General features: G+C 40.0%; 1 protein-coding gene across 5 annotated transcripts in view; it reads right to left on the bottom strand.

Annotated features, from left to right (window-relative positions):
- The window catches only part of CUNH1orf21 (chromosome unknown C1orf21 homolog), a 221,005-nt gene that overhangs the window by 144,664 nt on the left and 50,298 nt on the right, over positions 1-26,043 (bottom strand). The window contains exon 1 of one of the 5 annotated variants that reach the window (XM_019530982.1): positions 22,087-22,110. The exons of the other annotated variants lie outside the window; for them this stretch is intronic. The gene's annotated coding sequence lies outside the window, so the exon portion shown is untranslated. Of the gene's footprint in view, positions 1-22,086; positions 22,111-26,043 lie in introns of those variants that run through there. 5 annotated transcript variants of the gene reach the window in all.

Here is a 26,043-nt window from a genome sequence, read left to right as displayed (position 1 = left end):
TATGGCAAGTTAAACAGGAGCAGGGCTTTATTATGTTTCAGCTACTACATGGTAAACATGTCTGTACCCACTCACATCCAAGAGAAAATTCAGTGAAAGAGGGATAAGCATTTACTTACAGTAGAGTCAGAATATGTATGTAGCAGCTGATGCAAAACAGCTGATCTATAGTAAAATCCTATCCCCTTTTAACTTGCTGCAATTTGCTCAACTGTCCATAGCCTTAGTCAAATTGATACAGCTTTGCACACAGACAAAGTTTTACCTGCTCCAAATGGTAGCACACACAAATATTCACTACATTTACTTAACATGCCTATGTGGATATTAAAATGTGGGAGGATAGCATTTCAACATTGCATAATTTTATGTACTGAGTGAATTGTGTTTCGTAGTCCATCACTTCTTGACTATTTAACTTGAGTGGTTGCAGCCCATATTGCCTTGTGTAAAACATGATGAAGTTTATCTATGAAGGTAGGGCCAATATAAATGCAAAAATGCGATCTCAAATTCCATTACAGTTCAAAACCTGGAGATTGCATTAGACTCTGTTGGGAAGTTGCAACTAAAATCCAGACTGCATCATTTCTCCCACAGCTTGAAAATTTCACTGACAAGTTATCTTTTCTGATCTACAAGTGCTAGGTCAGGATTTTAAATTCTAAACAATCTCCCCTCTTGAATAAGCAGATTAATCTTCTGTCCAAGAATTGAGCCAGGGTGGAAAAATACTAGTGCTGCTAACCCCACCTTCTTCCATAGGCAACCTTCTTTCTGAGTTTAATGGCTTAGGATCTTCATTCAGTAAAGCAGCCAAGCACGTGCTCAAGTCCCCTCCTCAGTGTCCATTTCCCTCTCCCTCCCAAACTTCCCTTTTATTGCGCTCCCTATACTCCCCTATATATAATCTGCCATTCTCTCTCTTTCCTTCTCTTTCACAAACACACATTTTTCTCTTCCTTCTACTACTATCTACACACGTCCAGGATTGGAAATGTCATCAGATACCTAATAGCCAGAGAACTACTAGCCACAGATAATGACAGTGGGCCTACTGTACAGAGGATATATTACTTCAGGCCTCCTTAAGTTCCATAGGTATTACCAGGGACCTTTCCACTACCTCCCAGCCATCAGCCTCTCTCCCAATTTTGTCAGTCCATTCAACAGAAGTACGGCCAAGTATAACAGGGAACCCCTGCCCATGTTACTGGTGAGGCCAGAGAGGTTAGAAAATTAAAGGTAGCAGTACAGGTGGGCTGCGCCAGGTACTAATGCGGCTAATAGATTAATAAGCGACCAGCCACACACAGGATGCAGCAGGTTTGGTTGGAAGTAGGCTGGGTTAGGGGATTTAAACCCAGCCCAAAGCTAAACCAAGTCAACTGGAGCATGTAGTGTGCATGTGCTGTAGGTGCAGACAGGCATGTAAGTTACGTAGGGAACCTGTCTAGGAGGTTTCCTCTTCCAGTTTAGGCCTGCAGGCTGCTCTGACAGAGAGAGACTTCTTATTTCTTCTGTGAAGCACTTAGCTTGCACCTTTTGGTTTATTGTTTTGATTTGATTTGGACTTTTGAACTGAAGGACTGGGTTGCAGCTATAAGGGTAAAGGAGGATGCAGAAAGGGGTCCTGGATGCACCCCTCTGTTTTGGTGTAAGGCCTAAAAGACAACTCCAAGCTGTGAGGCAGAACCTGGCACACGGAAATGGAACTCTAAAAAGGTGCGAGATTGTCACTGAGTCTGGACCTAAAGCCCAGAAGCTGAGGTTTTTTACTAGTGGGCCATGGCGGGTGTGCCCAGGCAGAAAAAGGGGCCAAGGTTTTAACAGCTGGAGCCCCTACAAGCCCTCAGAAACCTACAACAACAACCTCGTGAAAGGGAGAGCCCTGAATGAATGTGCAGCGGCAGAAGCACCCAAGTAGGGCAATGGGTCTGATGGACCTGGCCAGGTGGTCCGCAGAGATGCTACTGGTCTTAGGACTCACTTCTACTTCCTAAACAGTATCAAAATTGTAGCAGACTAGTAACAGAAGCATAGGCAGGCCGGAAGAAGGTAGTGGCAGAGCAGCATGGGCTCTACATACCTTTGCATCAAATTCCATCTGTGTTAAGGGAGCAGTTATTCAAATATTTGTACACATTTGTTCCAAGTTTGCATACAAAACAGCACCACTTTAACTGTAAGTAATTACAGTTATGCTGCTACAATATTTTTAATTTTGGTCATCTTAATTGTTCTTACATTCCTGCGACAGAGTGAGAGACACTGCTGATAGTGTGAGTGTGACACTGTAGCCATGACGGCCCAGGAATACGCGAGAGGCAAGGGTATCTCCGGACTGTATCTTTTACTGGACCAACTGCATAATAGGAACAGAGCGTGACAAGCTTTTGAACGCTATGACCTGAAGAAGAATATCTTGCATTCAAAAGCTTGTCTAACTCTATCCCAGTTATGCAACTGATCCAATAAAAGATACTACCCAAAGACATCCTTCCTTCAGTCACTGGTGATAACATTTTATACTGCATTTCTCTCTCTTAACACACCATAAAAGGTGCCACCCTTCCTGCATATAACACAAGAGGTTTCATAAAGCAGTGGCTCCCAAACCATGGTCCATGGACTGCATCTTCCTCTCTTTTCAATTAATATTTTGATTGTAAGAACATGAGGTGATCCCTGAGAAATTTTGAGGGTTTGTCAGTGGTCTAAAAAGTTTGGAAAGCACCAATTTAAAGCAATAAATCCAGTTTGCTTATTCAGGATGCAAATCAAGGAACCAGGAGCTGCAAGCGATGAATGGAAGGTAGCTGAGACTGAAAAGGGTGAGTGGGATACCAATAGGATGCAGCTTCCTTGTTTTCCACAGCTTGCAATTGTTAGCAAAGCTATTTTGTGTAGTAATTTCCTAACTTTTCAAGTAACTAAACACCACAGTGGTTCTTGCACATACATGTATAATAGATGCATCTCCATGAAAAGAAATATGGACATAGATTATTCTCTGTGTGACCTCTGGCATAGGTCATGTTTCTCACGTCTCTGAGCAATTGCTTACTTCCCTTCCTGAATCCCCACAAAACTGTTTCTCCTTCCTATTGCTCTGCATGCCCTCTTCTCCCATTTATAGCCTTGTTTTCCCAACATTTCCCAATTCCATAAAAGCCCCTTAGTAGCTCTGCACTCCCCATTCAGCTTTTAAGAATGGATTCTATATGTATTACCATTTCTAAGTACACCTAATGATGCATGGACACTGATAAGCTCCACGGATTAAATGTCAATGGTTTAATAGATGGAGTCTGGTGGAAAGTATACATGTTGGGAGTTCATGGGCTCAAGTGGTTGATTTTGAGGAATACTGGGGCTGTGGAAAATGGAGCTGTAAGAGAACAAAGCAGGGTTTCAGCTGGATAGGATGGAAGTGAAAGAGGAACTCACCACTGTCAAATATTTCAACATCTATTTAAAATCCAGTTACCCCTTTAGATGGCACAATTATTGTGGGTTTCCTCTTTAAAGAAAGAACAAATAAAAGTTCTAGTACACAATTTTAACAGTATTAAATACTGTAGATTATCTTGCATTTTCACTAGCAGGAGCAATTCATCTGCACCGCTGATCACACTAATTTTTTAAAGATTTTAAATAGCTACATTTTAACTTTTATAAGCAAAGCAGTTTGGAAATGGAGACACAGGGAAAAAAATGAAGAAATTGTGAAGAGTGGTGGCATATGCATCATTACAAACAAATATTACATTCCATAAACATTCACATACATTTAGCATACTGAGCAATTGATTTTCTATAGGATATTTTGTTGTACCTTTTATATTTTTAATTTAATACTGTTGTACCCTTATACTCTTGCATAAGAATATTGTTGTACCCTTATACTCTTGCATAAGGGTACAACACTTAGGTTCTTGATAGACTTCCCACAAGGGTTTCTGGGAAGAGTCTGACGTGCTCTGTTAAATCTGCTTCAATGTCTTGCTTAGGTTGTGTTCCCTGTAAAGCCGTAGAATCTGGCAGGTCCAAGAGTTTAGGAGTAGATCATAGTTATAGGGGTTTTGAGACTTGCAATAGAGTTATCTCTTCTTCTAGAGGAAGTGAACTAACCAGGATGGAGATTGTTTCTTTTGTTTAAGCCACCACCAGCCCTGGCTTCAGTCCAGAGGGGACCTTGAGGCTCCCTAAGGGAGAGTTCACATTTGAGATTCTCAATGGGGAGGTTTAGGGTTAACTCAGAAGTTTCTCTCTAAAGATCCAAAGAGGGGGATATCTGTAAATTTTACTACTATGACAGATAACATCCCTGTCAGAAGCTTTGGGAAACATTTAGCATTCAGAAATCTACTCACAGATTAGGTGGATGCACTCGGACAAAATGCATGTTAATTGCGTTTGCTCAATGAAGTCACCTTAAAGCAACAGAAAACTCTTCTTAATGTTCATACAGACAAGGTAACATGTCAAAAGCCATGTTAGGTGACTATGATTTAGCATAGGGAAAATGTTGGAGGGTAAAAACCACCAGACCAGTGAATAGCTTCCAATGTGTTAACCTTCCCCTTAAACATTTAGAGAGATCTTCAGTCATGTTAAATTCTCTCAATCGTGCTAACATAATTACAGAACTACTACTTACACTTCTATTTCTGTGATTCTTTGAGATGTTGAAGCCAATGTGGAACCTGCTGTATACAGACATGTGCCTCATGCTGATTAGGGAGAACCCTTTTAAATAGGTACAGTAGGGCCATCCGTGCAGCCAGAACTGCTTCCTCCTCCTACACAAAGGCACAGAGGAAGAAGTGGCCTTGACTCTTGGCTAGTTTTCCCATGGTTTGAAGGCAACAGCTGCCAAGGACTTGGAAAGCAAGCATGACTGAAAATGGTATAAGTGATTTGAACAGATCAGAAACTGGTTCAAAACTGTAAACAACAGAAGCTCAGTGCACAAAGTGCTTTCCAAATGGCTGAAACCAGTTTAAGATAAATTTGTATAGTTGTAGTATCAGACTTTAGGTTAAATCAGTTTATTGAATTTCTGTCCCAGATCCCCTCCAGATTCAAGTTAACTTTCAGTCTCCCAGTATCCCAGGATGCTTTACACCTCCCCTGCAAAGCCCCCCTGACAGAGTAGGTGGGCTAGCCTTGGCCAAAGCTGTCTGCTCCAGCCAAGCAGGGAGACATGCTCTAGTACCCCCCTGGCTTCTGGTCTGGGCCACTGCAGGCATGTGGCTGCATTTCCAGAATCAAAAGTCAATGTCTGTTCACTTGCTTATCAGTTCAATCTATACAGCTTAGACTAAGCTGTGAAGACTGAATCAGTTCAGTTTTGGGTTTTTTGACTATCTGTACTTAGCTGAGGAGCCCAGTCAAGGGATCCACACTGACTACATCATCTTGAAGGAACATAGGTACTGTAAAACACCATTTTTCATACTTTGAGTATACACCCATGTGGACTGCATGGTGTATACTGGATGATGGGAATCAGCATTATAAACTCTATTCATCAAACAAGTAAAACACACAAACCTGGCATCTTGCCATGAAATCAAGGCATACTATACCACAGAAATGAGTGAGTTGTTCTGTGTTGTTACCTTGTGGGCTCCAGATATCAGAACATTCCTAAAATGGGCAAAAGGGACTGCTTGAGCCCAGGTGGAACAAACTTTGACTGTTAGAAGGAAAGGTTTTCTAGTCTCCTTATAGCAGATGGAAATATAACACAGAGTCTCTAAGTGCATCACCTGTGACAAAAGGACTAAGGGTTTTTGGAGGGAAGCATGCAGACACAAGGAGGCAAGAAGCGACAGCCAGAAAGGCTTAGTCCTCTCACCAAACTGAAGCAAGACTCTGGAGACATCCAGAGCAAGCAATTTCTTTGTCCCCTGCTGAAGATGTCCTAATGATTCTTGTAGATTTAATGTTATGTGGTTTTATTATTGTAGCATCTAGGGCAGAGGCTCTCAAACTGTGGTCCACAGACCACTACTGGTCCACGAGCTCCATTCAGGTGGTCTGGAGAAAGGCTGCAGAACAACTGAGAATATCTGTACTTGTAAGTTAAGACTACAGATATTAAAATATGAGTTGTGTGCTTTGATTTGTAAAACAAAAAGAAGTTTAAAGTGGTCCGCCGAGAACCTCAGCAATTTTCAAGTGGTCCGTGAAAAAAAAAGTTTGAGAACCATTGATCTAGGGCATTTACAGGCATGCTCCAGGAGCAGTGATTGGGATGGTGCTTTAATTAGAGCAGCTCTCTGAGCTGCCCAGAACTTCATGTGTATCAGTGTCACCGTGCTGAAAAACTGGGGAGGATTTGGGGGGGGGGGGGCATTTTAACTAATGCTAATCAAACAAGCTTTAGTTAAAGCACACCCACTGCTATTTTTCAGTGCAGGAACACTGATACATGTGAGGCTGGAATCTGCTGGAGCGTGGTAGACTTGATTAATTGAGTCTGCTCTGATGTGCTGTAATTAAAGTGCACCAGAGCAGCCTCCCTGCACATGTATAAGCACCCCTAGCTGTGGGCCAGAACTCATTATGCAAGGTAAAGTACAAGCAAAGAACAAAAAGATGGTTGCAGTGGACTGAAGCTGTTCTCAAGTGCTCACCTTTAGAGGTACTGACAGGTACTTCCTCCAGTTACTTCTTGGAATAATTTGTATCATGGAAGTGTGTCCATTTGTGGTTAGCCTAAATGGCAATGGCAGTGAACTAGTTCTAGGCTGCTAGAAAGCCATCAGACTTCCCAGTTCCTTACAGGTCTGAGTTAATGACCTTTGAGGAAAGTCTGGGGGGTGCAACTAAAACTATATCTTTGACAATCCTGGATATTGTTGTGCTGTAGGAAGGGGGAAAATAATAAAGCTCCACATCAGAAAATGCCAACAATTAGTCAATGGCCAACAACCTTTAAGTTCAGGAAGGTAACAGCCTTATCATCCATGAACCAGACCATTGGTGGATAAGTGGTACCAAACAAGGGAATCCCAATGAGGAAGGCAGAATACCTCTAGCAGGAAGAGAACTACAGCAGTTCTTCCTTCTGCATTTTGATAGCAACCTTTTTAACGAGTCAGCCCATGGACAAACGCAACCAGTTCATATAGAAAATGTACAGAACTCAAAAGGCTAAAATGTTTTTCTTAAATTAGAGGAAAGGACAGTAAGCCTAATGGTAATTTGTAAATAGAAAGAAAGTTAAAAATATTTGCTTTTCTGTTTCAGTTACTAGTAAAGTCAGATAATAAAAAGGGGAGAAGAGACCTCCTAGTGTATATTTCCATTTCTACATATCTTTAGTAACTTTGGACAACCATTAATATGATCACAGTGAGATAAAAATACTCTGAGAAATGGATATATGACACTGAGGCAGTATGAAAAAAATATAGAAACGATTGTAGCACTTTCCAAAGAAATAATTTTGCAGAATATATAATCCATAATATACAGCACCTTGCTGCACATGGTCCTTCTTTATGTTGTTCTCATTTTTGGGAAAACCCTCATTGTCTTCATGTATAGACACTATGGTAGTATAGTCCAGTCTTTGTCAAGGATCACTACATATGGTGCATGCAACTCACTGGGATGTCTTTATGGATTAGTTAACATTTGTGCTATATCCAAAATATGTAATATGCTATTACCTCAATCATTATAATTTGGATGGTACAGCAACTTTCCTCCCTTTTACAGAAATATAATGCGGTTACTTAAGTTCAACTATTTCTGTAGTTCTTGTGAAGTTTTTAGTGGCATACAAATTCCAGTAGTCAAAAATAAACAGAAAATAGAAAAGCCCAAACCATCTGCAGCTCGTGTTCACCACCCACTAGGACCAATTATCAAGATGTGAGATGCAATTCGTAAGCTTCAAGATGCAAAATCTTAGGAAAAAGCCTCTCAGGAAGATCAAAAGCTCCTGGATTTTCCAGATTAAACTGCTTTGTTAAGATCAACATCTTTGTGTGTAGGTCAACAGGAGAGGGGTGTGAAGTTAAACTCTCTCTCTCTCTCTCAAATGTAAAATGAAAGGTGTTTTTTTTCCCCCCAGAGATCCTTCTGGATACGAGCAATTACCAGCATTAGAATGAAGAGTTGAAAAACTAAAATACAAGTCTTCAATCTAGTATTAAGTAATTCTTTCACCTTTTCCCCACCCCCTGCACCCAAATCTTTTTTTTTCCCTTTCATTTACTCCCTATCCACTTGTCTGAATCTCTTTGTTTTCCCTCTGCTGCCCTTTTCATTTTGGAAGCTGCTTGAGGATTCCTCCATTTCATTTCCCCTTTTTATTACTGCTAGAAGTCCCTGCATCTAAAATAAATATTTTGTGTGATTAGGAGACTGAACGTATTTCTCTTTGCTGCCCACCAATGCCACTCCTTCAACTGGCCAAAGGGAATCACTGAAGAACATCACATGGCATCTTCCTTTCTTCTCAACCCTCTCCCCCAGGATAAAAGTAACTCCTCCCCCAGGAAGAAGAATCCTTGGGATTCCTAACCACTTTTTAGTGCTTTCTCTTTGTTTTTCCAGTTGTGCTCTTCTCCAAACAATCTGTCTCCATTTCACAAAGAGCAAGGGGTGAAATCTCTACAACCAGGCCACAAGTACTGTCTGCCTTCATCCCTTCCCACTTTGTCATCCTCTTCCTCACCTCTGCTTGTAGGAAACCTTTTGTCAGCTTCCAGTATGCTAATACCCATAATACTCAACTCTTCCATGGGATGTGGGAAGCAGCACATTAGAAATAACATGATCATCAGTTTTCTTCTGCTACCCCTGCGGGAGCTACTGAGTGATTACTACTGGCAGAACAGAAGCCATAAGTGCTACAGTGCTTTAAAGAAGTCTCTGGCGGAGACATTTTGTAAAATACCATGGAGGGTCCACAAAACAAACCAGATTCTCACAACCTGTATTTGTTCTATTCATTTATTGCATTAAGATAGCCGAGTCTACATTCAGGTTGCAACTACACAAAGTTTCCACTGAAAACCAGGCTATAATTTTTACAGAGCTTCATAAACTACATAGTAGAGCGGAACAAACTGTCAAAGGGGGAGGGGAAAGAAAGAGATGTCACTGGCTTTTCTTGTTACAGCACAACCAATGCAGAACCTAAATATTTTACTTACTGTTGTTAATTACATTCGCTTGCTATAGCAATAGACTAGTTCAACTTTTACTTGAAGTCTTCCCACACCATAGCAGGAAAAAAAACAATATTTCTGTATTTGTACTGAATGAAAGACTTCAGGAATTAAGAGTAAGAAACTTCCCTCCTGACATAAGAGTTCCCAAAGTCCCCTTCGTAACTTAGCATTTTAAGGGATTAGTGTAGACCAGTGGTTCTCGATCTTTTTAGATATTGGCACCCCTCATTATCTTTCCTGAATTTAGTGGCATCACATTTTTTAAAAGTAATTTACTGTATTTACTCAAATACAAGACAATCCCCCAATAATCAGACTCTATAATTGGAAAATTTATAAACTGCATATAATTTTCAGGTATAGAATCTAATTATTGGAGGGCTGCCTTGAATATGTCCCTCTCCAACTGCCAAAGCAGGGCAAATAAATCTAGCCCCCTTGTTTTCTGCCCCCCCAAATTCTTCCTTCTGCAGCCCTTTCGCCCCCTCCTTACTGTCAGACCCTGCTCTCCCTGAGCACACAGAAGTGAAGGAAAAATCTAAAAGCACTAACTTCAAAATAAACAGACATGTAGTCATTTGCATGTAGTATCCATAGACTTAGTTCATGCAGATATGATGCATCATGCTTTTTTTTGAAACTGCTGCAAGTTTTAGTATACTCCATAAACTCAGTTTTAAGCAGAACTTTTATACCTACTTAGATTTTTTAAAATGTGGATCTGAGGCCAAATTAGACAAAACTAATTCCATATCCAAGAGTACAGAAGCATAAGTGGCCCTACTACCGGCAAGCATCCTTCACCTGCACCTGGTGCTTCAGATGTTTCCAAAACCTTTAGCGGGCAGCCTACCTGCAGGCCAAAGCCCAGAAGCCTGGGGTTCAGAAGCCTCCAAGTTCTGCTTGCCCTTAGCCATAAGGCCCTCGGAGCAAGCAAGGAAGGAGACTCCCATTTCCATAAAGTGGGCTTAAAGCTGCTTCACCTCAGCGGGTACTGAACCACACCAGAAGAGCAGTTCTACTGCAAGGTGGTTCAGAAAAACTATCTTCTTGACGGATACATCGTATTTCCCCTGCCAGCTTAAGAACAAACTACGCATGATATTAATCCCAAATCAAAAGGTTCATGATTTATCATATAGTTCATTGGGCTGGGCCCCAGCAGTGACAACAGCATTTCAAGCCATGGTGACCCTGCAGTTTGTCTATGTACTCCACATACCCTCCACAAAGGATCCACATGCCGATTAGTCCCCACTCATGGCTCAAACCAGTCTTCTTGTCACAAGTCCTGGGATCCTCCAAAAACTGATATGCAGGTTAGGCATAGGGCAATGCAGTCTGCCTCTGCCTCTACCTCATGAAGGGTGGGACCACACTAATCATGTGCACCAGGCTGATAGAGGGATTCTGGGTAAACTGTTTGGGTCCCCATTTAGTGCTGTCTGTGACACACTTCTGACTGGTGAAGAAACAGGAATCACCGGAAATGGAAAAGAAAGGCACAGCTCAACTGTGGGAGTGAAGTTGAAATATATTCAGTGTACGGGTTCATTATGACTTGAAAAAAAGTCAGCACTGAGAGGGACTGCACTCAATGGGGACTACCATGCATCCTATTCAGAAGGGCTGCACTAACCTACCTTGTGGTAGAGAGCATGACACAAGAGTGACACAACTGGACCTGGAAGCAGTGATGATGGCAGCAGCAGTGACAACAGCAGCAACAATGACAGTGAATGAACTGAGAATGTAAACCACAGAATCGGAGGTAGGACTAAGACTGGGTTAGGGAAAGGTCTGCAGATGGGTGCGTGGGAGCAGGGGTCTGTGGCTGCCTTTATTGTAACATATGTGCAGGCATTAAGTGTGATTTAAGGTATGCTGTGTGTGTATTAAAAAGGTAGAGAGCATGAGAGTGTCTTTTGGCAGCAGTTAAATGATAGACAATGTACTTAGCAAAGTTTACTTGTATGCAAATGTAAAACAATGGGCTGCCCTCTCCCCCCATCCCACCCATGCTGGTTGGGGGTAAGGCGGCATGTTTGGTATTCCAGTAACTTTGCTATTTATTACAGTGCTTATCTCTTGGCAAAGGGCCAGGCAAGGACAGAAGTACATGCTTGCCCCCTCACATCCTGCAGCACCCTGAAAAGGCTTTCTTGAAACCCCCAACTGAGAATCACTGGTCTAGGCATGTGGGGGCCAACCATTTTGGCAGGCATGCCACAAATTAAGCCTCATGCCCTCCCCAAGTGCCACTCCAGTCCCCTTCCCCTGCCTCTGCTCTGTTTCCTGACCAGAAGCACTTCTGGTCCACTTCCAGTTCCACAGGGGAGCGAGCAGAGGACACCCCCAACCCCAGCTTGGTGACTGGTGCCTCCTCAGTCCTGGGCTAATCACTGAGCCAGGGAAGGTGCAGGGGGCCCCACAGCGAGCTCCCTGGCAGAACTGGATTTGCCACTGAGCATGCGTTTGGGGGTGGAGGGGGGTGAGCTCACGCCCCTGTGGGATGCTCTGTGTCCGCCCCACCATTGCAGTGTTCACAAGCTGTGTCTGGTACCTCGAGTACCTGCTGCCAAAAAACACACTTAAAGCTATGTCCATAGCCAAATCGCTGATTCTCTGAATCAGCATCAAATCTTCAGATTCAGTCGAATTGAATCGGGACAGTGATCTGAATCAACAAATCGAATCACTGTCCCCAATTTGGGCCGAATCCAAATCCAAATCCAAATCTGAATCAAATACGGCCTGTTTCACAGAACCCTACTACCTGCCCCTGTCCTGATCTGTCAAGGGCCATGCTGACGTGGTGTATAACACTTACGGCATGCATGCCACAGGTTGGCCATACCTGGTCTAGGCTATTTGTACCAGGAAAGGTTTGGGGATTCTATTTTTTTTGTAACTAAGAAGAGCTCTAAGGCAGGTTTTGCATTTTGAACACACCAGCCAGTCTATATTATCCAAAAAAACAAACAACAAAAACAACAAAAAAAAGTTCTAGACTTCTTTCTCTGCCTCCCTCTGCAAGTTGCCAAAATTGTAACTGTTCCACATTAAAAAAATACCAAAATTAATAGATTAAACTGCTAAATAAACAGAAAAAGGAGGTTACAATGCTATCAGTTAGATCACAGATATCTTTAAAAATACTGACTTTGTGCATTTAGAATATTCTGTTGAAAACAAACTATTAAAAGATGTCCGCTGCACATCATAGTTAAAGAAAATCCATGCTGTTACTACAGCATCAGCAGCAGCGCAAGGGGACAAAGAGAAGTCAAAGTGAATAATGTCATTTCATTCATTTAAATGCTGGGCAGAATGTGTTTGCCTTGGCCTGTTTATGTTAATGGCTATGACATGAATCATATTCCTTGTCTAAGAAACCTAGTTGCTTCCACAATGTGAAAGTCCCGTGTTTATTACCACATTTCTCAGTCCTATTGCAAACGTAATATTGTAGCTAAGGTAGATGAATGCAGAAAGATAATCTGGTCAAAAGGGGAAAGAACCATGCAAGAACAGTGTTAAATCAACAATAATACGACTGGAAATACAGGGAAAGCACATCACAGCTTAATAAGGTTTTGCTATGATTGCTGTTAACAAAACCACACACAATCAACTTACCCAGTATGATGGGGGTGGTTGTTTGCAATGTACTTTGTATTCAGCCCCTGCGTGAAACTATGCTTAGTGCAAAGGCTATTTAAAACATTTCCCAAGAACACTGAGAACTTAAAAGTTTAAAAAAAAAAAAAAAAAAAAAAAAAAAAAAAAAAAAAAAAAAAAAAAAAAAAAAAAAAAAAAAAAAAAAAAAAAAGGAACACCCAAACAGCTCTATTGAGTTTTGGCTACCAAGGAGTGACTGGATTGATTGAATTCTTCTAATTAGTACTGGCATGTTATTTGTTATGCTATATGATGGAGTTTGCAGCATTGTCCCACAGAGGCCTATCATAACATTGTTATGAACAGAAATGATTGATCCCATTCTTTGATCTTGTTTCTTTGTTTTTGCAATAAACATTTCTCCATTGCCTACACTAAGCTACAAGTAACTATTTCTGAACACAGAGCATCTTGGCTGCAACAATGAAACTACTTCAAATGAATGTTTTCTCCTATTTAGCCCCTGTAAGGCCACAAGTAGACCTTCCCTAATGAGACTTTGCTACATCTGCAGTATGATAGGAATGTCAGTAGGGAGTCATACTGCTACCAGTGCTTTCCCTATTCATAAAGGCAGGATAAGATAGCAACTTCAGAGATTAACTCTTTCAGAGGGACATGTATTTTCACAGGTAACAGCCTACTTCCTCAGATCCTAAGGATGGGTCTGCAGAAAGCAAGTGAATTGAATAGAAAGGAATAAAATAATTTTAAAATATTTCCCTATCCTTTGTATTTAAATTTCTTTCTATTTAGGATCCATATTCTTTGCAGATTAATTCATATCAGTCGGACAAAGCAGGCTGTCACCTATGAAAAGTTATGCCTTTGAATGATTTAGCCTCTAAGGTGCTACCCTGCCCTGCCTTTCACTTGACTTCAGACTAACAAGGTTAACAACCTCTCCCTGTTCACTAACTAAGACTTGCAGGCAACACAATGCTGAAAAAAACCATTAATAGGAAAAAAATAGAACATGGAATTAGGGTTATTGTTGCTTGAAAAAACCTCTAAATAGAAAACAGAGCTGTTATAGGAGACAGAACTCAAAGGTCCATGAAGCCATTCCCAGCCCATGTTCTTGTGCTCTACTTTAACTGTATAGTACTCTAATGTCTCTTATTGGCAGTGGTACATTACAAAATAAAATTAGATCATTATCAAGGTAAGTAGTCAAATAATCATATAAAGTCTGAGTAGATATTTGTAAAGTATCATAGCTCTAAAATGTATAAAGAGCTATAATTATAATATACTGTATTTTTAATTCCCAGAAAATTAGATTACAGCATAGAAATCAAAAGTGGTGAAGACAATGGTACAGGATTATGATTCACACTGGATTATCACACACTAAAAAAAATCACTGTGATCTACATACACCTGGGAAATATGCTTCTGGAAATACTTCTGCAACATCCAGTAAATTAAAAAAAAGCAAAATATTACTACTGTTTATTTCACTTGTACTTCCCTTTCCTCTTTATAGTCACTGCATGTGGTGTATAGCTCTACCACACAGGGTGATCTATGGTCTATCATTTTAAGAAAGAAAGTGTTTTTTCCCCATCTTTCAGGATACATGGTTTCTTTTCCAAAGCTCGAATTACTTGTAAAGTAGCTAGAAATACATTAAGTACTTTCCTAGCACTACTTTTTCTATGAAAGCAATTGCTGTAGCTGTCATGGAGATGTTAGGGACACCTCCACAAGACAATCTGTTAACACGTGGTGCAGACTATGAAAAGATCTGAGGCCCTCTGTGGCAGAGGTGGCAGGTTACTCCAGCTTGTCTCAGCCCATTACTGAAAGCCTTTCCACTGTGGCACAGTAACAACTAGATGATTGATTACACTACAGAAAACAGCTTGAAGAGCAAGGACCTGATTCAAAGGCCACTAAAGATAATAAGAATCTTTTCACAAGCTTCCATGGGCTTTGGATCAACGTTCCATAAAAGAAAAATTGCTGTTCTGTTATTTGTTCCCAAAGGACGTTTGGAAGCACACAATACCTACAGCAGCTAAGTTGTATAGCCTGCTGAGGTTGACGAGATAGATAAAGCAAAACACGTATGTATTACATTACACTAATGTAAAAGTAATGTAGATGTGATGGTCCAGAAATTATAAGAGGCTAAGATTTCTTAGACCAAGAAAAGATACTACATTAAGAAATCCTTACCTTACACTGTTACATGGAAAGATCTACCTGGTACCAATTGTAGATAGAGGGTTTATACTGCTTACAGTTGATAACATTTTTTTTATGGAGAGTTTTTAAGGGTTAACCATTTTTATCCAAACCAACAAGAGTAATAATTCACAGTAACTCCTCTTTTAAACCTACAGTTCTGCAGGACACATAACTTAATTTGTCTGTGTAAACTTCATAGAGCATCTCCTTGCATCATTTCAAAATTACAAAAAACATTTCCACTCAACTGGAGAGTTGAGCTTAAGTCACCATAACTGAAATATCTCTTCCTGCTGTCTATATCCAATACAGTCATTTGCTATCCCCCACTAGAAATAAAATATCCAAAACAGAAAACTATTATGCCCAGCCAATTGGACCATCTTCACTAAAGAATACTGAACTGTGTACGTAATAACCTCCCCAGTGTCATCAAAAAACCCCCAAAAAACTCTTGAGAAGAGTTTTGAGGGAAAATTACTGACAAAAATCACAAGACAGCTCTGCTCTCCTGGATTCCTTAAACCCAAATTAAGCACTGACCTCTAATCTGCTTCTCAGTGCATTTCTAACTTATGAAGTTTTACTTTAATTACTTTAAAGATTGCCTCTCCCTTCATAATCGTTCTGCATCCCATTCATGCCTATATGCTTTCTTCTATATCCCAACAATAAACAGGAAAAAATGGCATGCCCCAAAAAATGATGAATTGACACTGCAAGTAATTGGACTCTATCTATTCTTTAAAAATTAACTTCACCAGCATTCTTCCCTTGAATGCATTTTTGTTGTTGTTGAAATGCTATGGGCCCCCACTCCTCCCCATTTGCCATCATAACAACTAAGATCATCGTAACAGATGCCTTTGTTAACAGTGCATTGATGTCACTTCAGGGAAAGCACTGTCAAGTGTCCTTTGTTATGGTGGCACCTTTTTCTACATCCCTGCTAGAGTCTAACCAACCTTTAGTGTGTCCAGAAGAGCAGGAAGATGCTCTGTCTGCAGCGCCGCATACTGAATGCACCACACATGCATGCATTCCACTTTGCAGTATGGGGGATGGGTTTTGACACCAACAGATCCCAGTGTCAGGTGCTGGCCTCAGCCTCCCCTACCCCACCCAGGACAATGTCCTGCACACCAAGTGCACATGCACAGGAGTTCCCTGGGGACAAGCAGCAGGGCATACATTGTCCCCAGGAAACTGAATATTCCCACTCATGGGGATGCGTGCTTAGAGAGCAGCTGACCACAATACTTAATGCTTATTTCAGAAATGGTTGGACATCACAAGCAATGCAGATTAGATGCAGGCAGTATAGGGAAGCGGGCTATTCATGTAGCCTGCTGTGGACAGCTTCTTTTTAATATTTACTTGCATGTAATCCATTTCACGCAGTTAAATACTTAACAGGGGCATAAAAGTTTGCATTAATATAATGAAATAAAAGTTGTCACCAAAAGGTGCTTAGCTCAAAGGCATCAGTTGATCTATTGTTTTGGGTGCCATAAAAAATTAAATGTCTCCTGGCCACAAAGATATACCTTAGAGTGTTAATCAATCAATGAGACATGACAGGTTGGGTGGTAGCACTGATTAACGAGTACTTCAGGTGTGTAGTGACACAAGTCTGAACACAGTGCCTCCCAGGCAATGATGCTGCACAGTAACCAGCCCTGCTACACTGTTTGAAGGGTCTTATTGCAATAATAAAATAAGTCTTTTCATTAACAGATTATGGCAAGTTTAACATTTCCAGACATCTTTCTGCCAGGTACGAATTCCATGGGAATTTAGTTGCAAGCAAGTCATAAGTAACTGAGCCATAGGTACTTAAAAAAAAAAAAAAATCAAATTTAGATCATTTCCAAGCTATGTTATATTTATAGCAGACATCCAGAATGAGGTTTCTTTTTTTCCATCCTCTGTTTTATTTATCCATTCAGTTTTTTACTGCTCTATAGTAAAAGCTCCTCCATGAGCCTCACCGAGGCACCCAACAATCTTGGAAGCAAACAAATGTAAAAACAGATCTATCAATTACTCCAGGATGCAGCCAAACTACCCAGTATCCACAACAGCAGAACAAAAACTAACCAACTTCTGCACATAAACCCTGCCAGCATCCATTGTTCAGGATCATTCCACCTTGCTCAAGGAACAGCCCATCGCCCACCCACCCATGCCCTGCAGCCTTCATATCTGCACGACTCTCCTTCAATTACACTGTATGGTTTCAGGACTTGCCTAGGAACTGTGTCTTGCTCTTGCAGAAATGGGGAGGCAGCTGCAAGTTTGAGAGAAGCTTTTGAACCATCTCCCGCAAAGCTGAGCAGCATTATTAAGTCTGCAGTTCCCCCAAGACTTCCTCCTATGCATTTTTCATATTAAAAGCTAGAGCAAGAGCTGCTTTAATGTGCCACTTAAACAAAACAATTCTGCAACACATAAGCAGAGGGGAGAGGGGGCTGGGGTTGGGCACATGGGGACCTGCTGTTAATGTCTTGGAAGGGCAACACTTACCTGCCATATGTCTCTAGGATGCTGCCATATGGTCTTTCCTAGCAAATAACAATTTTAAAAAGGCCCCCTTTTCAACAAGATGACTGAGGAGTAGAAAATCTCTTCTCAGTCCTGAGACAGTTAAAGCTATGAAGAGAGCTGCCACTTGGCAAAGCAATAGCTGACATCTCCTGGTTTTTGAGAAGGGTGGCTCCCAATGAACAACCCTGCAAGAAGCCACTACACAGGTACTGCACTGTCACCATCCATTTAACTGTTGGCCAGATAATACCAGAAAATCCTACTATCTATGTTTCAGTGTCTCCATTTGGTGACAGGCAATGCTGCTTCTCCAATGTGGTTACCATCCCACTCATATTTCCTAGCAGGAAGGCCCTTTAGATAATGCAAAACAAAACGAGAAAGCAAATTCTCTCTCAGCTATACCAGCTACCCGCTTCCTCACTGCTAACAGAATTGGTCCTTGAACTCAAGTGACTGAGGCTGAAGCATTTTGGTGCTCAAGGAAAGGGTGCCTGTATTTTTATGTTAGTTGTGTTTGTCACAAGAGCATCATGCACTGTCCTAAGCAGCTTTGCTGGTCCACTGGAATTGCTAAATCTGGTCATTTGACAAAAGGCATGGAAATTGAGAGGAAGGTCCCATTCAGGAATTTGAGGGATCCAGAATATGACCGCTCTCTCTGGAGAGAAGATGACAGCTGAAAAAGCAAAGGGAAGAATGAGGCTGACCTAAAAAAGCTGCTGTATACCATGACCTCCTTTGAGAATGGCATATCAGTTCTAGACATCACTTCATCTACCATCAAGATGCAGGCATTTCTTCAATGTCTATGGAAGCTGCTATGTACTTCTTAAAATCTGTCCACTTAAGTGACTCAATATAAACTGAAAAGCCTAACTTTAGGCACTTATTTTGTAAAGACTTGGAATCTGTAATTATATCAAAGCTTTTTTTTAAGCAGCCCAAGTAAAATAGGTGTCTCAGTTCTTCTTTCAGAACATAAAATGCTATATAATACATGCACTTTTTGCTGACGCGCAAGTCTCATAAATAATTGAGTTCACTCATTTGAAAAGAAGGTCCAGGGTGTGCAAAAGGCCTAAACTAAAAACACAGGCAAGTCAGTAGTTTAGCCAAACTCAATTAAAAGCTTTTCAAGATGTTAAAACATAAGACAAGCAAACATAGTAAGCGAGCATACAGTTGGATGCGTCATACCAGAGGACAGGAAAATTAAAACATTATTTTTATCATCTGGAAGCTAGGTAGTAGCATGATGCCAACCTGCCTTTGCAGGTTAGGATACTGCAAAGGAGATAATATTACATGCCCTTATTCATAGAAATAACAATTAAAAATGAATCCTGTTTTTAATCATTTTCTTTTAAATTATTTACAGACTATTCATGCTGTCAGTGGACTCTCTCGTATTTCAGTCTAATTTCACACTCCCTGAGAAGTAACCAGGTCTGCCTTCTGTTCATATTGTAGTCAACCTGATTTATAGCTTTTCATGCTCTAAGGAAAGTGGTCATGTTATATACTTTGGCTCATAACATTGCAGGGGCATAATCAACTGCAGGAAAACTCTCTCTCTGATTCATTTTAAAAAAAAAAAAAAATACATGAAAATATTTTGGTTCATAGTAAATATACTATAAATAATTTTAGGCTTCAAGGCTTAAGGTCCAGAAACAACCTCAGTGTTTTGGGTTGAAGAAGTTATAAGACCCTATTAATGGGGTACTGAGGAACTGACTTATTTTTTAAAAATAAACGCAAAACAAACATGTTTGGGGTTAGAGTTGTGATGTATTTGTAGTTGTTTGAGGGAGTCTCAGTTCATATTAAGTTTGAAAACTGCTGTTTTAGACCAGAGGTAAGCTACCTATGGCTAGAAGGCCAGATCTGACCTGGAGCCAAATTTCCGACAGATTTGGGCAGCAGGGGGCTTTGCCCACCCTGCAGCTGGACAGGGGAGAAACACTGGCAATGACCAGGTCCTAGCATTGTGCTGCCTTGGCCATTCTGTCCTGCCACTGACCTCTATTTCAGATAGCTGCTTAGGCCTTGCTGGCATACAATTTTGCACTAATTTAGCTAACTTAGTACAACCCTTGCAGACAAATATTTCACTTTAGAAATGGCTTATTTTGATTTTAGCTCAAACTTGTTTGTAACCAAGTTTAACTAGACTGAAATAAGCTGCTCAAATTGATAAAGAAGAGCCTTCTGCACCATTTCTGTATACATTTGTATAAAAATCACCTCTGCAATTAAACTGTTGCAGCTCTCCACATGGAAAAGTTCTTAGTAAATTACATACGTGAGTAGATACCACACAAAACTGCCTCTTGTACTCTGAACATGAACTATGCAATTTCAAAGAGCATTAAGTAATTCAAGTTCTCTTGTAAGAGTGGGTGTGGGCCTTCAGGTGAATCTATTAATTACTCTTCAGCAACTTTAATGTAGCATATTATTAACCAGTGCTGCTCACTGTTGGAAAAAAACCCTGAAAGCGACAGGCTCCCAAGGCCAAGAACAGTTCAAAATGTAAATTCTATTTAATTTCGGTAATACTGTTCATGTAGATCATTATGGAAAAATCAAGCATAGATTATTAAAGAATGTGCAGAATAAGCAGGAATGAAAGAGCTAATGGCAGCTTGGCCAGACATGTCACACTGAAGTTTGGAAACTCAGACATAAAAGAGTTATTAGTTTTAGATCTGCAATTGTGAGGAAGTCAAAATGAGCACACCCTTCAGGAATAAATTAAGGAAATATTCCTAAAAGGAAGAGATGAATCAAGCTTCATTGCTTTAAAACTCAGAGAAGCATAGGTCACACAGCTGAAATCTTCCACATTGTTTGTCACAAGGAAACGTCTGAATGGAAAGTACAGGCCATCTAAAATGTTTGCAGCCTCCCATGAAGCCAAAGCACAGAAAGAAAGTCATATGGAACAGAAAAACATGTGGACTCAGCTGAAAGGAAGGGCCAGAAAGGAAGTGTGTATTTAATAACTGAAATAACAAAATGCCAATATATAAAGTAGCAACTGAAATGATATAAAATTAAATGGAAACTTAAAAAAAAAAAAGAAAAAAAAAAAAAACAGCAGTGATACTAAGGCATGACTGGCTTTGGGTGATGTTACTTTTGTAGATAACAAATTCCAAATTTTAGAATGGGTCACAGATGATAACCCTGCCCTCTCTACATTGTGGGACCCACAATGGGGAAATATTGGTGAAATATTTTTCCTCTTCCAAAGCAATGGACATTCCATAAGCTCCTCACAGAGCAGGTCATGTTTCTGATCTTGTGTTTACACACCATTTAGCCCAGTAGAGCCAGATGCTAATTAGTACCCACAGGTGCCATCTACAACTGAAACAACAACAGCCCCTGGTACAAAACTCCTTCCTTTCTCTTGTCTATTGCTGTTCACAGTGGTAGCAGAAAGTATACGTAACTTGTTTCTTTTACAGTACTCTATATACTCTAACCTAGGAAACGGGCAGGAACCTTTTTAAAACTTTATTAAGTTTTAAAAACCCCACCCAAGGGGCAGTCATATAGCCCTACTTATTATTATACTTCATGCCCATATCTTTCTTAGGGGTTTAATCTCAAAACATTCCTGCCCTGACATACTAATTACTTTTTAAATTTCATTTTTGGTGGGTCAATATCTATTCAGGGCTCGAAGGTTTTACTAGTTCAAAATATGCTGTTATTGCTGATTTCCCTGGTTACATCCTATTAGAATTAAATTACAGTAGCTTTTCAAACTAGAGGACAAGGTCCTTGTGTTCAGTGGAAGTTCACGTTGACTTTAAGGGGGTTCTGCATTAAGAAACAGATTTGCCGTATGGAACAAATTACAGGATCGAGGCCCATGAGTCTAGAAGTGTGTGACAGTGAAACCTCAAAGCAGCTGTAAAATGCCAGGCATATTGGCCATTTACTCCTGCAGTTAACTTTTCACACATGAAAAAGAGCAGCTGTTTTCTTGAAAGCAAGTCCTGTAATACATTTATAACCTCCCTTCCCCTTTTAAACTTCAAGTGTGGGGAGGATATCACATTAAGATTAAACTCTTTTTAAAACTTTTCAACTGCCACAAATTTTAGCAACAGACAAGCTCTCTTAAGCTTTTGTTACATTAGCAAAGCAATACTGAATCTGATTTTATAAATATATTGACTATGATAATATTAAAAAGTCACAGAACTATCATTTTTCCAAACACTGCCACTAAAAATAAGAGTTCTCAGAAAGCTCAGAAGATGCAAGCCATTTCTACAATGACAACAATTAATTTAGTAAAACACAGAATCATAGAAAATTAAGGTGGGAAGAAGGGACCTCAGGAGGTCATCTAGTTTAACCCCAAAAGTCTCTTTCTACAGGTATACAGCTGATGCTTCAGTGAAATCGAGAAAAATACAGACAGAGGTTTGTACAGCACCCTTTTTAGAGTAGATGTGAAAGTCATTCAGGGTCTCCAGTCTGTGGAACAGGTGAAGAGTTTACACAGAATGCTTTTCTGCAACTCTGATCCTAAAATCTGAAGGCCTCATCTCTCTCCAGGCAGATGATAGCTATGCTTCCCAGCCATTGGAAACATTTCACTAGCTTCTGTTAGAGCCCGCTGAGATGGCCAGCTGCCTGACTGCTTATTTACGGAACTGCCATCGTAAAAACACAACTCACCTGTCTCTGATGTACAGCAGTACTCCCTTCAAAAAATCATCCAAGAATTTTCAGTTCCAAACTGAAGCAAAACAACTCTTCAACAAATCAGCAATAAGAAAAGTAATTTTGTCCCCTGTAAAGCAATTTCTCTTTGCTGTCCTCTTTGTAACACTGAAAAACTGTACATGCTGTCCTCTACTTCTCTATAAAAAGACTACTTTTTTAATGCACACACACTATTCAAAATGGCTTCTACACAGGGCAGGTACATTTACCCAAGCAATAAATTAGTACAGCAAAATGTCTTACAAGTACTGAGGATCCTTTAAGACAAATGCCTATATAGAAGTGGTATAACCTGGGAACTAATGCTGTTTTGTTTATAAGCGATGACATACAACTGAGTCCAATTTACTACAACTGTATTTAACTTCTGGCAGTTTCTGTCCACAGAACAATAAAATTGTAACTGATGGCGTCATTTGTGGTAGCTGTAAATTGCACAACTCCAGACAACTGATAAATATAGCCCAATGAAAGTCAGTTTAAGGAACAACTTCCACACAAAAAGACAATAAATTCTTCATTCAGTATCAGAGTGAATACACTGTACTTTCCAACCACGCGCTACATGTAAATTTTGTGTTGCTGTACCGAGGCTGAAGTTTATCAATTCTATTTTTAAACGCTCTAGCAAAGGGGTTTATGTTTCACCACAAAATGTTACTAAGGGCTGAAATGTAGCCAACAGTACCACATGGGAGATAAGCTAACAACAGGTATTTTTGCTTCTGCATAGATTTGGATTGCTCCATCTGAATAATATTTTTGAAAGTTAAAATATATTAATATGAAAAATGGCCAATGTGTCTTAAGTATTTTTTGGCAGTAACTTAAGACATATTTTTGTGCTCATAAATCAAACTCTTTCATTAAGGCAAAGCAAGAGGTTGGATGCTCTAGCAAGTAAACCTAGGGCCATGAACACTAATACTTTAAATTAAAGAGAGAGACAAAGGAGAAACACAGTCTTTCTTTTTTTCTGCAAGGATGTGTCGGATACATCAAAGAGAAAAGTCGTGGGGGAACCGAGACACATTTTTAAATGCATAAAAAGATAGGAACAGTAAACTACTTCTCTTGGATGTCATCAGAAGCCAGTTTGTAGGTCCAGATTTCAAAAGGATGCAATGAATTAAAAAAATAAAATAAAAGCAAGTCATACTTCTGCCTGAAAACGTTGCAAGTATAATAGCCTACTGCTGATCTAGACTATCCTCTTCACTGTATTCTGTTCCATTTACTGATAGAAACTTCCCTTTTCTACATATAAAATAGCTTTTATAGTTCTCAGAACTACTTCCAAAGTATGCAGCGCCTTCAATCACTATGAAGCTGATTCTGCAAGAGGCACAGACCAAATGCAGGTATCTTGCCATGCTAAATTCTTGGCAAAACTGCAGACCTACACATGCAGTTGGGGTATCTGGTATGTACAGAAGATCAGGCTCAAACCCTGGGAACCTTAATAGGCTGCTGGAAAGTCATGCACCTATCATTTGAAAGCCAATTTCCAAATCAATTTGAATGTCAGAGAGCAATCTCCACACAGGTACAAATGCAACTTTTATTAGAAATGCATTAAATTTCAAGGATAAAATGAAGTCCATTAACTTGTATTCACTGTAATTACACTTATTCTGTGCTGAATAACTGTGCCGAGAAACTTAAAGAAATCCACCATATAGCATTCCTGACTATGTTCATCTGCTAGGAAATATGTAAAATAATTGAAACATACAAGGAAGTTGTCAAAATAGATCTGCTCAGCCTTTTGAATACCCCCAGAACAGAAGGCTTACTTTAACTAAGGAGATAACTTAAGGAAACTGCTTTTTCCATCTTCGGGGAAAATTGCATTGTCTGCTCATTGAAAAACCTGGAAACATGAAGATCAATTCCAGTAAGGAATTAATAGAACTCCTGAGGAATCAGCTTGTGTTTACAATAACATCTCACTGAGCAACAGGAATCAGCATAGTAAGGTTATATAACATCAATTGGTTCCTGGGATGGAGAAGGCTCTTTTCTCCAGTACCGAAAGAGAAAGGGGAGAAGTACTATAGCAACAAGGAAAGGAGGGGAAAGATGTTGCTTAGCAACTAGATAGTTCTGGCAGCTGAATTTGGGGAGAGAAATTAAAACTAGAGGGGTGTGGGAATTAACCTAAGAAACACTTCTTTTTATGAACAGTAAGGGTGAGGCTGGGAGCCAGATCCACAACTGGTAGAAATCAGAATAGTTCTAACTTCAGTGAAGCTAGGTCAGTCCGTATTCAGCCCCAAATGCACAGGAACCAACAGATTAGGTAGTGAAAATTTCAATCAGAAAAGAAAATAGGAAAATAATCCTTGATCATTTTTTCAAGCTGTTGTGCATTTCAGACTTACAAACCACTGGCTTGCAAGTCACTAACAAAACGCAAAATAAACACCCCACTGCCTTCCACCTCCAAAGAAAAAAAATTCAGGAAGGGGTAAGAGATCAGAATAGAAACCCGGACCTAGAAACCCAGGGTAGGAAAGCCGTCACCTGCAAGTTTCTAGAAGCTAGATATTTGCCAGACTATACAAATACTCAGACAAAATACAAGTTACAACAATGCATCATCATGGTTCTCCAAAAGACAAGGACTGATGTGGTCTCAAGGACCTCTTTTCAGTACATGGGTATACTTATGAAGACAATTAACTCTGTAGTTCCAAATTTAATTAATTCAGTGTGGGTAAGATTTTACTAAAAGAAAAGGAGGGCATAGTTTTAATTTAAAGTACAAAGACTAAAATAAATCCTGACATGAAGAGTAACAGTCTAGTGGGCTCTGAGCTACAGGGCTGAGATTCAGGTTTGCTATTGGATTACCTGTACCATGCCACTTCATCTTTTTGTACCTTAGTTTACCTAAGCATAATAGGCACACTAAAAACTGTTTAAATGAAACAAATTAATGTTTCCAACATATCCTAATGCCACTAATGAACAATATTGTACAAACATAAAATCAAAGTATTTTTATTTTCATTCTATTGCCAGATGAGAAAAAGGAACTATAAAAGGATAAACGCAGCAGCTCATAAGCCTGTACAAACCAAAACAGTTCTAGAAACAACTGCACACAATTCTGGCTAGGATACAGCTCAATAATAGAATTAAATTGGCCAACATCTCAAGTGCACATGCAGCCTCACATCCTTATTTGAAAGAGCTTAATCTGAATGTAATTAAAAGTAGGAACTTCTTATAAAATTATTGAGAAAATTCAAGTGGAGCACTAAGTGTCACAAACCCCACCCCTGAGGATGGGGGGGTCATGGAACAACCTGCAGTTTGAATGGTGTTTATTTCACTGACATAGCATGTGTGGTCTCATTGAAAAGCCAGTATCCATTTATGTCACTTTTATCACTATATAGATTATGCTGCGCCATCTGTATATTCCTTTGTGGTTTTGTACATAGCTTAGTAAACAAACTTAGGGATGCATGTTTAAGAATGACTGCTACTCCCAAACACGGGCAGAGGAGAGATTATTGGATTCGGCTCCCAAGGCACTGTCTGCCTGTAATGAGAAAAGGCATCTAAGAGAAATGGCCCATGAGGCCTGAGGAATGCCAGGTGTCCCAGGGACAGTAATGTCTGGAGGACTCCATGACTAGGGATCTCTGTAAAT

This window comes from Crocodylus porosus, unplaced genomic scaffold (assembly GCF_001723895.1).
Source record: "Crocodylus porosus isolate Cpor-Errol unplaced genomic scaffold, CroPor_comp1, whole genome shotgun sequence".
Taxonomy (NCBI): domain Eukaryota; kingdom Metazoa; phylum Chordata; order Crocodylia; family Crocodylidae; genus Crocodylus; species Crocodylus porosus.
This window is presented reverse-complemented; position numbering and strand designations above follow the sequence as displayed.